This window comes from Castor canadensis, chromosome 1 (genome assembly GCF_047511655.1).
Source record: "Castor canadensis chromosome 1, mCasCan1.hap1v2, whole genome shotgun sequence".
Taxonomy (NCBI): domain Eukaryota; kingdom Metazoa; phylum Chordata; class Mammalia; order Rodentia; family Castoridae; genus Castor; species Castor canadensis.
In genome coordinates, this window is record NC_133386.1 from 134,753,492 (window position 1) to 134,771,966 (window position 18,475).

At 33.1% G+C, this 18,475-nt stretch overlaps 1 pseudogene; it reads right to left on the reverse strand.

The window, feature by feature from the left end:
- Positions 1 to 2,552: 2,552 nt before the first annotated feature.
- LOC141423173 (olfactory receptor 8H1-like) lies at positions 2,553 to 13,611 on the reverse strand (annotated as a pseudogene).
- Positions 13,612 to 18,475: the final 4,864 nt, after the last annotated feature.

The window sequence follows — 18,475 nt, forward strand, 5'->3', positions numbered from 1 at the left end:
CAGAAGCACTAGAATATTCATCAGTTTCCAAGACATTCTTCATCGAATTAAAAATAAATTAAAAAATGCGTATAGAAATACAAAACCCAACATGGTTTAACATGAAATTTTTAATTAAACATAAAACCCTTATAAACTGTGTGAACATCATTGTGATTAACAAAATTTAATATTACTATTATTTACCAATTTGTATTTTTGGAAGCAAAAGACAATTCATATTTTGCCATTGTGCATTACATTCTTCTTAAATACTACATTCTGTTCATTTTATATAATATTTTAACATGGCAACATGAACACAATATTACACTTTATTACAGACAGCATGTTATAATAATAGGGCAAGCAGTGATAAAATGTTCACATTATAGGGAAAATACAAATAGCTCTAATTTCTCATACTGCTTCTAGATTATCATTTAAAATATTGAAAAGATGCTTTTTGGGCTAAAAGAAAAAGAAAATAAAGTAATCTCACTTTAATGACCTTAAAAATTTTTAAAACTTAAATTCTGTCTACAAAATTATATTTTCTGATGAACGTTTTTGCCAACACAAACTGACAGTATGAATTTTCTAAATCACAGGAATAAATGAAAGGAAGTTAAAGTTAGATGCTATAGAAATCACTAGAAATGAGAAAAGAAGTTATGAATCTATGAAATGACATAGGCATTTACAGTACCAGAGATGAATTGAAAAGGTCAAATATAAACTTTTATTAAATTCTTATTACAAGAAAGAACAAATAATTATATCAACAAATATACATTATAGAGAATGCAAACACACAAGCCAACAAAAGTCACAATCCTTTCATATGGCATCAATATTGAAAAAGGAAAAACTGTGAAACAAGAAAGTTGAGAAATATAGCACAATCTAAAATATTTAATAAATTAGTTGACAGTTTTGATGTTTCCTATAACTTAAGTTAACGGATAAAATAGAAAAATTGTGCTTTCAGAAAACATTTAGGAAAAAATCAATCATATTTTTATACAAATGGCACTAATATTAATTTCAAAATTAATTTATGAAACGACATTCCTTTAATATTGATATTCAATTTTCTAGAAGTTTAAAGAACAAAAAATTACTTAGAAAACAAATATTTCTAAAGTATCCTTTGTACACCAGAGAAAATTTAAACTTCAATTCCAGAACATGTAGATAAAATTTAAAAATAAAGAAATATTAGAAAATGACTTGGCCAAAAAATATGGGATGCCACTAGATCCTAATTCATTATTAAATCAGTGTTATATAAGTTTTCACAATTAAGAATACAAAATATTTAATTCAATAACTCATTTTCAAGAATATTAAAAAGCTAAAGGAATCAGATGACAGTCAATGCAACTAGTGTTGTTTTAACTTTTTTATATTGCTGTGGTTTGAACTCAGAGCCTTAGGTTCCTGGACATCTGCTGTACCACTTGAGCCACTCTAAGAGAATACAGTGCTTGATATTCATGGAAGTGTTTGGATATCAAGTTTCACAGGAAACACATAAATAAGAACTCTCACTGCTTGAAGATTTTTAAGTTGGTAAATTCACTGTGTTTCAGGTACACAGCATTGCAAAGATAGACTCATGATTTTGCCTACATACTGAAAGAAAATTAATTTCATAGACAAATAGTTGACCACATGTTACAGTTGTAACTGAATGAAGTAAATTCCACATAGAAAATGACAAGAACGGACAGACATACATCCACAATTATTTATAGAGAACATGCACAAAATTATAAATAAGTTTTACGATGTCATTCTTCATAAATTTTTGTTTTTTCCAAATTGTTTCCAGTTGAAAACACCATTTTGGTATAATTCATTTTTACTTCAATGGCTTAATTTATTCTCGGTACCAATAAACTGCTGACTGTTTTCCTTTGCAGCTATTTTTGTGTTCATGAATTAAATTAACCGACCTGCATTTGTAAAAACAAAAGTGCATATTCTTCAAAAGGCATTATTCATTACAATATTGCAGGAATGTAAGTCCTACAATGATAATTGACAGTACTGAAGATTATTGCTTTATATAAATCTCATACATCCTCTGATCACATGGACATAGAATTACTATTAATCTTGTGTGATAGAGAAAGCTTAGATTTAAACTTTGAGTGACCTATAAATGCTTGTTCATCTAAGAAGGTATTTCTCACTTTAAAGAGAATGACTTCTGAAACATGTATAATGGATGTCTATTTTTAATAAAAATTGTGTAAAATTGGAATATATAAGAAATGCTTTATGGTATACTGCTAAGAATTACATCATATTCTTTAATTTTGAATGTTATTTTTCCTCAAAAATCACATACATTTAGCCGGTAGATTTATACATATTTTATGACTGGTAATCGCAGAATGGAAATTTAAATACATCCTCTTGGGTATGTCCAAAACCATGTTTGAGTAAATTTATTTCAGCTCAAAGAAATATAAATGAAGCAAATCCATTGTTTTTAGAGGGAGTCCAAAGGCCTGTCCAACAGGAAAGGAATTAAAAATGAGTTGAAATGCTTAACAGCACTGTTACATCAATTGCCTGGAACCCCCTCTCTTCTGCATGACTCTAATGAAAGCATTTTTCACTTCTTTGTTTCTAAGAATATAAATGAGAGGATTCAGCATGGGGATCACAATTGTGTGAAAAACAGAAGCCATTTGATCCTTTCCCAAGGAGTAGAACTTCTTTGGTTTTAAATAAGTAAAGATCGTAGTGCCATAAAAGATGGTGACTCCCAGGAGATGGGACGCAAAGGTAGAGAAGGCTTTTTGCTTTCCTGTGGTGGAATTAATTTTCAGAATAGTACAGAGAATGGACATATAGGGCATTGTGATTAGCGACACCACTAAGGTAGAACCAGCAGAAATGAATACCATGATTTCACTACAAAAGGTATCCTCACAGGACAGGGCTAAAATTTGGGATGTATCACAGAAAAAGTGATGTGTTACATTGAAGTGGCAGAAATGTAATCTACTCATGCAAATCACATTGAAAGAGGAATCCAAAAAAACCAATCATATAGTTTCCAGAAGGGAGGGCACAGCACAACCTTGTGGACATAATAACTGGATACTGTAGAGCATTACAAATGGCTGCATGTGATCATAGGCCATGGAAGAGAGAAGAAAACATTCAGCAGCATCAAACAAAACAAAGAAGTGCATCTGTGTGAAATAACCTGTGAATGAAATGCTCTTGTTGGAAGTCATTAAGTTATCTAAGGTTTTAGGAGTGATGATATTTGAGTAACAGAAGTAAAGAAAGGAGAGGTGACTGAGAAAAAAATACATAGGAGTATGAAGCTGTACATCCAAGCGAATGATCATCATCGTCCCTGTGTTCCTCAGCACAGTGACCAGGTATATCAGGAAAAACAGCACAGAGAGCATCAGTTGGATCTCTTCAGAGTCTGTCAGTCCCATCAGGATGAAGTCAGCCACGCGTGTGATGTTCCACATACTCACAGTGTTTTGGTCTATACAGGTTGGACATCAAAGTTTATGCTTCACTCAAATGATTCTAAAATGGATTTTGTTTTTATTAGCTTTCATGTTTTTTTTTAAGTAACTTACATAGTCTCCTAATTAATAATAAATAGATAAGCTATCACTGAAATAATTGATTTTGAAATATAGATATGGATACAAACTGACAATTGGATATCATAACACAAAACTTAACATACTTCATAACTAGAATGTACTTGAAGCTATCCTAAATTATTTCCATTTACATATTTTATTTATATGAAATATTATACCATAGACAAATCCAAAATAACTTGCTTGATGTCAGTGCCAATTCATGCTGACTCTATCATCTTATTTTATAATTTTTATTTCAAAGACCATAATAGTATATTACTTTTCATAATGAGTTCAATAACTTGAGCAAAATGCCAGATATATAATGGACAATGATAGAAAACATCTCTAGTGCATCATTTACTGTTTTGCTGTTAACATTCACAAACTCTAAGTAAATTTCATTTTAGTGGATTCTTAGGGAATATTATGATATACACCACATGTAAGGATTTGCATGCAGGACATGAAATATTTTCCTAATTTGATAACCCAGAAACAAATTTCTTCTAGGATTATGCTTTCAAAATATTCACACTTCTTTTAGAATCTTAGTCTATCAACTCTACATTGCTGTTTCCACAAATGCTGACAATACTCATGATAAAGCCCAAATAATATGTGCATACATATTCTCTTAATAAAGATCCTCCATAATTTTATCCGATATAAAACATTTCATTTTTAAGAATACTTAACTCTGATACAAACTTGGTCAAAAAATCTTTCTTCCAATATTTTGCCCCAAAATTTATCAGCCCAGATTTTTTCACAAAAAGAATGTGAAATCCATTTAAGGAGGTGAAAAAAATCTGTAATGTAGCACTGGTGGTCCTTGATATAGTTATCTTTAATTTTTTGTGAACTCATTTCTCTACTCTGAACAAAGTTATATCAGTCTTGATATTTTGTTCAGTTTTGTCAGATAAATGTTTACCAGAAATGTATTTTTCAGGACAATCCCAAGATGCTAGATCTACTATGAACATATGCAGAGCAGTGTGTGTTGTGCCTTTCAGTCTGGTAAATCCAGCCTGCCTCATTCAATGGGCATTGGGGATCACAAAAGAGTTTTCTCCCCTCAGGGACCAATTTCCAAGGAAAATTATTTGGCTTGTTTTCAAAATTTTAATGATTACATGAATAAAACTTTTGCCGTCTCACAAAGAAAGTCCACAAAGAAGAAAATGGTGAATGGACCTCTGCTTGGTGTTCTATTTTTTTAAAAATATTTTTAAATTGACACATAATATTTATATAAATGTTTCAGGTATAAGATTTACATAGCATAGTTTTTTAAGTAGGAAAATTTTCACTAGTGTGCAAAAGAGGAATTGTTCATAGAAAATGCATATTAATATATGACTGAAACTATCAAGAATGAAATATTTTGTATTGAATATTGAAATGTTTATATTGTTAGTAAAATGTTCTGTTTAAAAGCTTTGCCAACTTGAATGTAAAAGTAATGATAGGATTAAACTTAAATATCCACCAACTGATGAAGAGATAAACATGTGGTATATCTACACAATAGACTATTATTCAGTAATAAAAAGTATGATACATGTTAAAACGTGGATGAATTTTGAAAACATCTGCTAGTTAAAGAAGCCAATAAAAAAAAAATTACATTGTGCCTGCCTAGAAATGAGCATAAGGCCCTGAATTCAAACCCCAGTGCTGCCAAAAAAAAAGAATATGTTATATGATTCTATTTTGACTATACTGTATGATTCCATTTATATAAAATGTCCAGAATAAGCAAATATGTAGACAGAAAATAAAGTAGTGTTTGCCTAGGGTAGGGGATGGAGGAACTAGGAAAATAAGAAGATTGACTCCTAATAGGTTTGGGATTTCATATTAAGGGGACAGACATGCTCTAAAATTATTTGTAGTGGTGGTTGCATAACCTGTGGATATACTTTGAAAACACTGATCTGTATATTCTAAGTGAGAGAACTGGATGGCATGTGTATTATTTCTCAATGAACTGTTCTTTAAAAATTAAAAAAAAAAGCAATAAGAAACACCAAAATTCAAAGAACTGAATGAAAGCAATTCTAAACTGTTATTATATTAATGTGATTTCCCTTTTCACATAATATTTATTTGAACATATACATATAAATTTGCATAACTATTATATTATTTATTCAGTTTCATTATCATTTTGCACACAAAATTTTTATAATAAACCATCATCGATGCTATGTTGACCTCCACTATGTCATGTGTTTTGCATTTGCTTGTGTCCCATCATTCAGTAAGTGAACTGAGTGTTCATCAGCTGATAAATACACCTTTTGAGTCATCACAGAAATGTGCAGATTCTCTGTACTTGTTCAAATTGTCACTGGTTGTCTGCCGACCAAAAATAAGCAATGTGCTTTCAAATTTTATTGCCCTTTTTAAGTTCAATAAAAGAAAATCAACTACTCAGAAGCTAGAGATCATGAGGATTTTGGTTCATAACTAGGCCAGGCAAAAGTCTGTGGTACCCCTACGTGAACCAATGACTGTGAGTGGTGGCACACTCCTGATATTCCAGCTACTGCAAGAAGCATAATAGAAGGATGACAGTCCAGGCCAACCCAGGAAAAGTCCAGACTAGTTGATGTATTTTAAGAACATTTGTAAATGCTCCAATGTACCCCGACCCAGCAGAAAATAAAATACAAAAAGTGAGACACTACCTCAAATATCACCAGAGCAAAACCTTAATGGAGTGGCTGAAGTGGTAGAGCACCTGCCTAGTAAGTGTCAAGTCCTGAATTCAAACCTCAGTATGGTCAAAAAGAAAAATATTTAAAAAAGCAAAAAAAAAAATCATCTTTAACACAATGAAAGATTTTCCAGTTAATTTAGTGGCCTAAATTTCACTTCCTATGTGTGTAATCAAACTAATTTTTCTTCAAATGAGAATTTATAGTTTGCTCAGTGGGGAGAGCTAACACCAGTGGAAGAGGGGAGGTGCTAGGAAAAAGGAGTAGGATGGTGAATACAGTGCAAAATACAGTGAAAAAAATGTGTACACATGTGAGTAAATGAAAAAATAATACTGTTGAAACTTCTTCAGGAGCCAGGGGAGGGTGGGATGAAGGAGAATGGTTGAGAAGATGAATTCATGTGAGATATATTTGATACATTTTGTAATAACCTATGTAAATGCCTCAATGTGCCCCCTCCCAGCACAAAAACAAAGGAAAAAATAAAATAAAATTTCATAGCTATAATGCCCACTTGCCAGCCAACTTGTTAAACACAAATTTGGTAATTTTATCTAAAATCCTTGCATACTAAACATGATGGTGATGAGCAAATATATTACTACTATTATCTATCAATCAATATTTTTGGAAGCAAAACAGATTTCATATTTTGCCATTGTTCATTGAATTCTTTTTTAATACAATATCTGCATACTATATGCAATTTTAACATAGCAACATGAACCAAACATTACAAATTGAATTATTTTGGACAACATCTTATACAAAATATAGCATGCAGTGATGCAATACTGAAGTTATAAGGCAAATGAAAATAGCTCTAATTTTTATACTGCTTTTAGATTACAGTCATTTAAGTTTTGTGAAGATTATTTTTGACCTATTTGGAAAACAAGATAAAGTTATTTTAAAGACTTTAGGAATTTTTTTCAACTTAAATGTTGTATATAACTTTATATAATCTCTTGAACCTCCTCTCATAATTTTATCAGCAGGGCATAAAATTTACCTGGAACCTATGATTTACTGAAGAATATATTTACAAAATAAAGGATGAATCAATGAATGAGTTACATTTCTTACATTTTTAGATTGTTCAATGTGCTTAAATTTATTAAAGAGCTTAGATGTGTTCTTCTCTCATTCAATATATTTTTCGTGTTTTTAAAAATTAATTAATTAATTAATTTTGGTAGGAATTTGGTTTGAATTCAGGGCTTTAAAATTTCAAAACAGGTGCTCTACTGCAAAAGCCATACATCCAGTCCTCAGCATATTTTTACATAAATTTCTCACTCTTTGCATATCATTTCTCACTCACCTGCCAATTCACCTCTTTTCTATACAGCCACAAGTTCAGTTTATAGTCATTTTGGAACACTAGCTGAAGCTTCAGATAGGAAATGTTGGGGGGTTAAAAACATAATGGATCAGAACCTATGACCTTGATATGCTGAATAGTTTAAAATTAAGGACCTCAGAGAAAAGTCTCTTTGATCTTCTCCAATCCTCATTTCTTCTATTCTTGTCTCTCCCATGATAGGCAAGAGATTAGAATTTCTCTACCTCATGTGGGGTTATCAAAATGATGAGACTTCTTTCCCAAACTATGTCATAAAACAAAGAACCATCACTCTGAACTTATACATTTTCTGTGTACAACATTACCATAAGTGAATTCTCTGACCCACCTTGTCTGAAAGTGTATAATCTGACACTCATGCCAGAAATGCCCTGACATATACAAAAAGAGAGAGAGGGGAAAGTAAAATGGAGGAAGAGGAGGGAAGGAGGAAGACAGAGGAAGGAAGGAAGGGAGGAAGGAAGAAAGAACTATTAGAACTACTACCCAAGGAAGCCAAGAAGAACCTAACAGACAGGCATTGTGGGGTCCTTCTCCTTCAATCTGTAATCTTCAGATCATAGCCTTTTGTACAATCACATATCTACAGAGTTAGCTATTCTTTATGAAATACAAAGATAAAAAATAGGAAACATTTCCTGCTTCATTAGGTCCCCATGCTTGCAGGAATTTATGTAACATAAAACAGCTAAACAAGTTTTATTTTTATACCTATCTATAAGCCTTAGTCACATGGAGGAATCTTAACAACCTTTGATAATTATAATATATACATACATGAAGCTTTGTATACACAGAACAATTACATAAAGTCTTTGAAAGGATTATTTCATGTGATCTTCATAACAGCCCCAAGAAAGTTTTTTGTATTCTGTTTTTATCATGGATGAGGTCGATGTATAAAAATTTAAGTAATTTACTCAATTGTCCGTAGTGTTAAGACTGGCATTAGCACTCAGATGTAAGTAGCCTGGCTACACAGTTTCTGCCTTTTGGCTTGCTGAACATGGGACAAGATAAGCCACTGACCTCACTTACTGTTTTCTTACTCAGTTTATAGACAAAAAGATAGGACATACTGAAAGTCTTCATTTAGTCAATGGCAGAAAGAAAAGAGACAGGAATGCATTAAAATCTTTTGGAACAGTGGCTTCACTGGATATTATAATTCATACCATTCATTAGATGCATAATTTGTACTTTCTGAGCTTGTGTGAGCAACATTAAAAGAGGAAAGAAAGAATGATACAAGAGAGGAAGCATGGACAAAGTGTGTGATGTAGGATGAATATGATCAAAGAACATTAAATGTATGTATGAATATAGCATAAAGAAATGCACTAAAACCTGTCAAATAAAGGAAGGAAGTGGGAACCAATGAAAAGAAAGTATAATAGATGGGGCCATTTGATGAAACACAATATCTGCATGTATGTAAATATAACAATGAAATTCCATTTACAATTAATATATGCTGATAATTTTTAAATGAAGCAAAGAAATCATTTAGCAGAATAAGAGCAGAGAGGATGAGATCAGATAGCTCTGTACTTATTTTCAGATTCCATTACATTTTCAAGGTGCAGAGTAGTGACATTTCACTATTACTAATGGAATTCGCTATGCAGGAGATTTTAATAGAATACCATAGCAATGAATAAGACATAGGAAATTACAAACATGTATTTCCACACAGGACATAAAAACTGAAAATCATCTTTAACCTTCACATTATTTTTTTCTTTTATTATTTATATGTGCATACAAGGCTTGGGTCATTTCTCCTCCCTGCCCCCACCCCCTCCCTTACCACCCACTCCACCTCCTCCCACTCCTCCCCACCCCCTCAATACCCAGCAGAAACTATTTTGCCCTTATTTCTAATTTTGTTGTAGAGAGAGTATAAGCAATAATAGGAAGGAACAAGGGTTTTTACTGGTTGAGATAAGGATAGCTATACAGGGTTTTGACTCACATTAATTTCCTGTGCGTGTGTGTTACCTTCTAGGTTAATTCTTTTTGATCTACCCTTTTCTCTAGTTCCTGGTCCCCTTCTCCTATTGGCCTCAGTTGCTTTTAAGGTATCTGCTTTAGTTTCTCTGCGTTAAGGGCAACAAATGCTAGCTAATTTTTTAGGTGTCTTACCTATCCTCACTCCTCCCTTGTGTGCTCTCGCTTTTATCATGTGCTCAACATTATTTTTAAAAAAATCTAAAGAGTAATAACTTTCTGTGAGCCTAATCCAGTGAGGAACTTGCATAAGTACAAATAATTTGAAATCCATAAAAGAGAAGATCCTCACAAACAAAATAGAGCATATGAAACCTTTCACTTTAGAAATCGGACAAATGATGTGAGAATGTGTGGCCATCAGGAAGGTATGTAGGAACAACTCAGCTACATTATAAAAAATCATTAAAGTCAATGAATATTTGAAAAGAGCAGACTTTTGACATGAAAGAGCGAACATTTTTGTCTCAAAGTTTTCTCTGCCAGGCCATAATAATGTTTATTTGAATTCCTAATAAAATCAACTTGCGCAAATACACATGTTCCTGGTAGTTTTTAAATAAAGCCATTGGTGAATGCTTGAAAATATTCTAGGGCAGAGGATAAACAGCTTGCATGAATATGCCCCAAACATCACAGAATCAACAAAAATTGTCCATTCCAATACTGGAAATAAATATGAATACACACAAACACATCACAAACAGAGGCAAAGAAAACTGGCAGTAGATTCATCAGTAGAGTAAACACAGATTAGGAAAGAATATGTGAACTTGAAAGTAAACTGACAGGTATTAATCAAATCTAATGATAGTATTAATAAAAATATGAAAGCATTGAAATATTTGAAGACAAAATGGTCACTCTTTATCTAAAAATAAGAAATCCTGCAAACCATTAGTCTGAAAGTATAAGAAGTTCTCAGAAAGGACAGATCTGAAATGTAAACAAGAACTGGAGATCATCTTATTAGGTGAAATAAGGCAGAATTTGGCCAGTTCTATGTATTTTCTCTATAAGTGGAATCATGAAAAACAAGATGATGTGAAAGTAGGAGGAAAACTATTGGAGAATAGAATGGGTGTAAAGGGGAGAATAAGAAAAAGTAGTAGAAGAGGATATGAGCAATACATGTGCATGTTGTAAAATATCACAATTAAACTGATTCTTCTGTAGAATTAATATTTTTATAAAACAAACTTGCATGTGTAAATTGCTTCTGCATATAATATACAAATTCATATATAATAAAAATAACTTGCTCAATTTATAATTAAAAAGCATGACACAGTGGAATGTAACTGTATTTTCCAGATATTCATGAGGTAGTGATAGGGTTATTTCTTGATCCCGAGAATTTGATACAGACCTGGGTAACATAGCAACAACACATCTCAGAAATAAAATGTTAAGATATAATAAATGTTTATTATGAGACTGGAAAAAATTCACCTCAAGTCAGGAATCTCAATACTGATAAACGAAGATAAGTAGAAAATTGTGAAGGCATTTAGAAGAGAATTACTTTAATGATAAAAAAGTAGAAATAAATGTTTCCAATAGTTGTACAAAAAAAATCAGTCTAATGAACATGTAATTTGATTTTCATAAGAAGAATAGAAACTCCAGTATAAATATTTGAAAACATGGCCAAACCTTTCTTAAAAATGAAAATCAACCTATAAAAATGAACTTAGGTTGGGTCTTTTCTGTCAAAAAGTTTAATCAATAACTGCCACTGTTACAAATGTTAGTCTCCCTAACTTGTTTTCCATATGCTTTATGAGCTCAACTTGACCTGATAAGAAGTCCTGTTATGGAGAAACTGTTGATTGTGTAGCTGAGCAAGTTCCTGTCTTCACAGATGTCCTGGTTCTGAAGATGATGACCTAAGACAGCTACTATTTCACTGAACCTTTAAACTTCTTGCTTCCAAGGCTCTTTACCTGAACTGTCACCTTTCAAATTACCCAATAGCATAACCTGTGAACCAGAAACCACTAGAGACAAAATCAGAGAGGACTTCCTGCTCAGTGAGCATGCTTACCACACTCTTTGTTGATTTCACATGGTTTGCTGAAGTAAATTTTTGTTTTTCTAGTGACTTCTTAGTTTTGTCATCTCTGTCCTGACACCCTAATATTCTGAATTAATTTCTAACAAAACTATAGGTACCAAATAATCAGAAGTCCAAAGGAAGCATAAAAATTATATTAGACCAGATTCTAAAGAGAAACAGGAAGAGGTTTTATTATATAGAGAAAAGAAAGATTTATCATAAGGAACTGGGCGGTGTGAATATGGTTGCTGGTAAAAGCAGCAGAACTTATAAGTTAGTTCTAGCCCAAAGGCAGTGTTCGAGACAGGAAGGAGAGCCGCTGATACAAACGAAGTCCATAGGAAGTCTGCTGAGAGATTAGCTCTTGCTCTGAAGAGACTAATTTTTTGCTCCATACTGTCCTTCAGCTGATTGCTTGACTATCATCTACAGTGTGTTGGGCAACTCAAATTCCACCAACTTCAATATTAATGTCATCAAAATTATCATCACAACTACATGAAGATTAATATTTCCCAAATATGGATACTCATTACCAGTATAGGTTGACACAATAAAATCAATCAATACAGATGTAACCCTTGCAAACTTGACATTCATGTGGTTATCCTTAAACCATATTTGATTTCCAAATGAAGAAAATAATGTCATACTTCTGCTGAATATGACATTCTACTCTAATTGCAGCCAAAAATCTCCTCACCATCTCTCTGCAAAATAGAATGTGAAATCCTTAATTTATATCTGTTCTTCTTGATATCCTAAAACTTAAATGTCAAGTTGACAATATTTAGATAATATCATATAAAATCAGTAAATCCTGTGTGTCATAGTCTGCTGTGAGCTACTATTACTGAATATCTGTGACTAGGTATTTTATGATTATTATTATGAAATGATTATTATTAGTTATGCCATGCTAGTGTTCAGAACCAAAGCTTCATGCATGCCATAAAAGTGTTGTACCACTAATCTATATCTCTAGCCAGGTGAGACTGTGTAATTTATAAACAGCAGATCAGAAATTCACTTTGTCTCAGTTTTGAAGTCTGGGAAACTCCTAATTATAATACCAGTATTTAATTTCTGGCAGGAGTCTGTTTACTGAGTCCTCATGTGGTAAAAAGTGGAAAAACAAGAGAGTGAGTGTTCCAAATGCTTCAAGAAGCCTCCTTTATGAAGACTTTAGTCTCATTAATAAGGAAAGAGACTTTATGATAACTACCTCTAAAGACCCCACTTTTTGATACTACCACAATGGCATCATCTGAATTTTGTTGACTATATTCAAACCATTTCACTTCTGACTTTATGTTCTTCTTGTACAGAAATACATTTAATCCATCTCAATAGTTTCAAATAGTCTTAGCATATTCCAACATCAACTCAAGTTCTAAATTCCAGAGATTCATTTAAATCAGATTGGACTGAGACTCAAGACATGATTCATCCTGAGGTAAAGTTAACTTCAGTAATTAGCCTATGAAATGAAACAAATTATTTGCTTCTAAAATATAGAGGCAAAGTAGACACAGAACAACCATTCCTATCACAAAGGTAAAAACAGAACTATGAAAGGAGTAACAGGGCCTAATCTTAAGACCAAATAGCCAAACAACATTCAATCTTAAGACTGGAGCACAATCTTTCTTGACTTGTGGCAAGGTATTAGGACCCAACAGCCATATGCCTGCCTGCATTCATGGTGTTGCTGGCCAAAATGCCTATGTCAGCTCTCATGCATTGAAGTATCGTGCCTTTTTTCCCAGGATGATGCAGCACACTGATGGCTCTAGAGACCACAGGTCTTAGGTGTGGCAATGCATCCATGGCTACACTAAGCACTGCCATAATGGAAGGTCTCTGCATTAGTTCAAGCCTTTTGTCAGTTCTCTTTCTGGACCAAGGGGCTATCAAGATGGAGGAAACTATATCTCCACAGCTCGTGCACTCTGATAAAAGGCTTTAGTACTACAGCTCTTCACTTTTGAGTAATGCCTGCATATCATGGAACTGTTTTTTTAGCCTGTGAATACATAGTAGTGAACTCCCTATTAGGCTATCATTATGGACTAGAAAGAGAATGCAATCTAAAAGGACTGTGAACCATGGTGTTTTAGGACAGTTCATGTAAACTATATGGGCCTTTGGATCATGCTAAGGCCCTGTCTTCATCATACAACTTTGATTCAATGAGGGAGTGAGTGCTTCTGGACATACCAAAATTTGACATTAGAAAATAACCATTTCCCATGGGAAGCTAAGTCATGTGGCAACATGGTAATCCATTGCTAAACAACCAGTATTTACTAAAATCCGCAGCAGTCTATAAACTTTCTCTAAAGATTATTCACCTGTACAGGATGACAGGGCCCTGATCCAAAACCTTCAAGGCACAAATAGGGGATTGAAAAGTGCTCAAAGCAGTTTCCCAGTCCATCACTGACATCTCAAGAATTTTGATCTGGTGAATGTGGCTCCAATCTCACAGGAGCTGGCAAGATGGTCTTCACTTATTCTGAGATTTCTCTTGTACAGGACTCTAATCAAAGCTAGCAGTTTTTTTTTTTTAAATTTCACTCAAAACAGAAATATGCTTTCTCCAAAGAACAAATAGTCCCATTAGGTATTCTCTACCTCCCTAGGTTGTTTGAAAGTGTTCTTCACTTTAGAAAGGATCTTGAGACATACTCCATAACACTTGACACCTAGCATTTCTACTTCATTAGAAGACCCATGAATTTTTGTTAGATTGTTCTCTACCATGTGTCAGAAAATGTCAGATCAATGAGTCTAGAATAGTTGGTACTTGTTAATTAAGTCCATCCAGTATACTATCAATATACTGTTCTAATATGACATCTTGTGGAAAATAAAGATGTTTGGGATCCTCAGGAACTAAGTTATGATGTTGGGGTGGAGAGCTGATATACCACTGTGTAGGACAGTGAACTTGCATTTGAAACCTTACTGCTTCTGCTGGCATTTATTAACAGTGATGGACAATAAACCTTTTTCCAAATAGTAGGTACATTTATATGCTTCAGTAGTAAAACTGTATCTGGTGCTGTAGATGTAATTAGGGTCACTACTTGATTGAGTTTGCAATAATCCAGTCACATTCAACTAATCCATCCTTCTTTAGAATAAGATAAATGAGTAAAAGAGTTGAGATATTTTGAGAATCATCACCTGTTGATCTTTCAAGTCCTTGATGGTGGCACTAAGCTCTGCAGTCCTCCAACAACTCAATAATGCTTTCATTTATCACTTTTATGTTTTCCATTTGTCATTTTCCATCATACAATCCTTCACTCTATCTTTCATGAAACTAATGTAAGGATTGTTCTAGGTAAAATTTATGAGCATATTTATTCCAATTGTGTATTCCAGAACTAGGGAAATGACCCCAGGCTGCATTTGTGAAAACATTGGATTGACTGTTCACTAACCTGAATTAAAATGGCATTGAATATCTAACCCCCAAAACACCATCCTCTGATTACTAGGTCACAGTGAAATCTAGTCTAAAAAAATAGGAATGTAAAACAGAAATCCTGTTTAGGGTAGGTACCAGTGGGAAGGAGGACACAAAAGAAGGTGAAGGGGGTGTTATATGGTCAAAGTACTAAGTATACATAGATGAAGATATGATACCTGATGAAATTATTTTAAGAATGGGGGAGTAGGATGGAGGGAGAAGCAGGAGAAGTGAATTTTTAATTATTTTATTATTGTTGTCCTGCAGGTACATTTGACATTTACAAGGGTTCTTGGAATATATCAAATATATCACACTTGAATTCACCCACTCCATCATTCTTCATTATCCCCCCTTGAGATATAATGTCTATATGTGTGAAAGTATCGCAATGAAACCCCTTTGTATAAAAATAAAAACTGAAAGAAACCTGCAATCAATTTAAAAAGTGGTTCAGCCATGTTGCATTCCCCTTCCTGCAATTAGTATTACTTCCATGTATTTTAAAATCAAGATTCTGCATAACAGAGGAAATATGTGATGGTGTCTTCCTAAGTCTAACTTATTTTGCTTAATATAATATTCTACAGTCCCAACCATTTGCCAAAATAAAATAATGAAAATCCATTCCTTTTTATTGGCTGAATAATATACCATTGGGTCTATTTATCACATATTCTTTATCCATTTATTCATTGATATGGCTGATTCCATGACTTGACTAATGTGGGCAATGCACAGTGAACATTTCTGTAGAATTATTCTATCATAAACTGACATTTGATACTTTGTGGGATATACCTAAAAGGGGTAAAGCTGAATCTTATAGAAATTCAATGTTTTTTTTTTTTTTTTAGAAACATCCAAACTGATCTCCAGAGGACCTGTGCTAATTTACATTCAAACTAAGAGTGCATATGGGTTCCTCTTTCCCTATATCCTCACCAGCATTTGTTGTTTGTCTTCTGGATAACTTCCATTCTCATTATGATAAGATGGAAATTCAACATAGATTTGATTTGCATTTCCATTCTGGCTCAGAATGCTGAATGTTTTTATGCATGCATTGGCAATTTGTACTTGTTCTTTTGGGATGGACCTGTCACATTCATTAGCCCATTTAACGATTGGATTCTTTTTCTGTTGGTATTTGATTTTTTGTTATTCATATGTTGTGGATATTAAGCCATTGTCAGAGGAATAGCTGGCAAAGATTTTTCCCCATTCTTTTGGTTGTCTCTTGTAACTAGTACTGTTTTCTTTGTCTACAGTGAAGCTTTTTAATTTGATATAATTTCATCTGGCAATTCTCTTCATTATATCCTGAGCTATTCATGTCTTATTCAAAAAGTCCATGGCTATGCTTATATATTGAATTGCTTTCCTTAAGCAGTTTTAAGGTATCAGGCCTTGTAGTAATGTCTTCAATCCATGTTGAGTTGCTTTTTATGGAGCCTAGATATAGGGATATAGTTTCAATCCTCTTCAAGTGTATATCCAGGTTTCCCAGCACCATTCATATAGACGGAGTATTTTTTCCTAATGTATATTTTTGGCAGCTTTGAATCAGATGATTATAACTGCATGGGTTTATTTCTAGGTTCCCTGTTTTTCCATTGGTCTATATGTCTGGTTTTTGTGCCAGTAACATGCTGTTTTTGTTACATGACTCTGTAGTATACTTTGAAATCAGGTTTTGTGATACCTCCAGAAATCAGCTTTTTGTTCAGGAGTTTTTGTTTTTTGGACGTTCAAAGTCTTTAAGGATTTTGTGTTTTTTTTTTCTGTGATGTATATCATTGCAATTTTGATGATGATTGCAATGAAACTATAGATCTTTTGCTAGTATCAACATTTTCACAATAGTAATTTTGCTGATCCACAAACATGGGAGGTCTTTTCATCTTCTAACATCTTTAACTTTTCTCTTCAGCATTGTATAGTTTTCATTACAAGTTTTCTGATTGTGGTAAGGTTTATCACTAGGGACTTTTCTTTGTGAGGCTGTGTTGAATGGGATTGCTTTCCTGATTTCCTTCTCAGCATGTTCATTATTGGTATGTAGAGGAACAACTTATTTTTTTATGTTAACTTTGTATTCATCTACTTTGCTGAAATTATTTATCAGACCTAAGAGATTTCAGACAGAGCAACTCTTTTTTGAGAACCCTCCCAGTTGTGGGAATTCTGCTCTTCCTCCTTCACTCTAAATAAACTTCCCCACTTTGTCCCCTTCCAAGGGAAAAAAAAAAAAAAAAAAAAAGGGACTTCTGGTAGGAGCTTTAGGGGCTTTTAAGGAGCTAAGGTCTGCATAAACAGAAAGTTTGGCTTATCTCTTTATAAGTTGTATCCCTTTAATTTCTTTGTCTGGCCTTATTGCTCTGGTTAACAATTCAAGCATTACATTCAATAATAGTGGAGAGAGTGGACACCTTTTTGTTATTCCCTATTTGAGAGAAAATGCTGACTTTTAAACAGGCTGTTTTTTTTCCTTATTGCTGAGTTTTAGGTTATTAAATTTCAGTGACAGTGTTTTATCATATTTTTCTTTTGAAAATATTATCACTCAGTCTGTGGCTTATTTTTCTTGACCATTTCCTTATTTTTCACATTTTACAGAGTTTATTAATTACATAGACAATCATGTCTAAAGATTAGAACATCAGAGTCCCAAGGCAAGGTAAGACCACATGAAATTAAAGAGTTTAATTTTTTTACTGTGCCAGCTCTAATATGATGCTCTATAAAATAGAATATTAAAATTCTCTATATATTTCCCTAAATCTCCTGGGAAAATGTCCAGTTCATGGGTAGTAGCCTAATTATGTGCATCTATATGCAATGTCCTCCTTTAAACTTTCAATAAGTTTAAAATTCTCATACCACTTAGATTTATAGCACCTTAAAATGTAAACAAGTTTAGGTAGTAATCTCCATTGGAAACTTCTGTCTTGAGTTTAATTTTTATATTATCTCAATATGTATATGTTTACAGTATATCAAGAGAATAAAACAGGTTATGTTTCTAACAGGAAAAAAACAGATTTCAGAGAATTTATTAAACCAACTGCACATATTAATGTCAGAGCTTGAACTACATTCTGATTCATCAGATTTATTTGCTTCTTCTGTGAATATGCTTTTTGCCATAAGGTGTCATTTTATACCAGGTGCTAGTGCACATTCCTGTAATAGATTTTATGATACAATTCC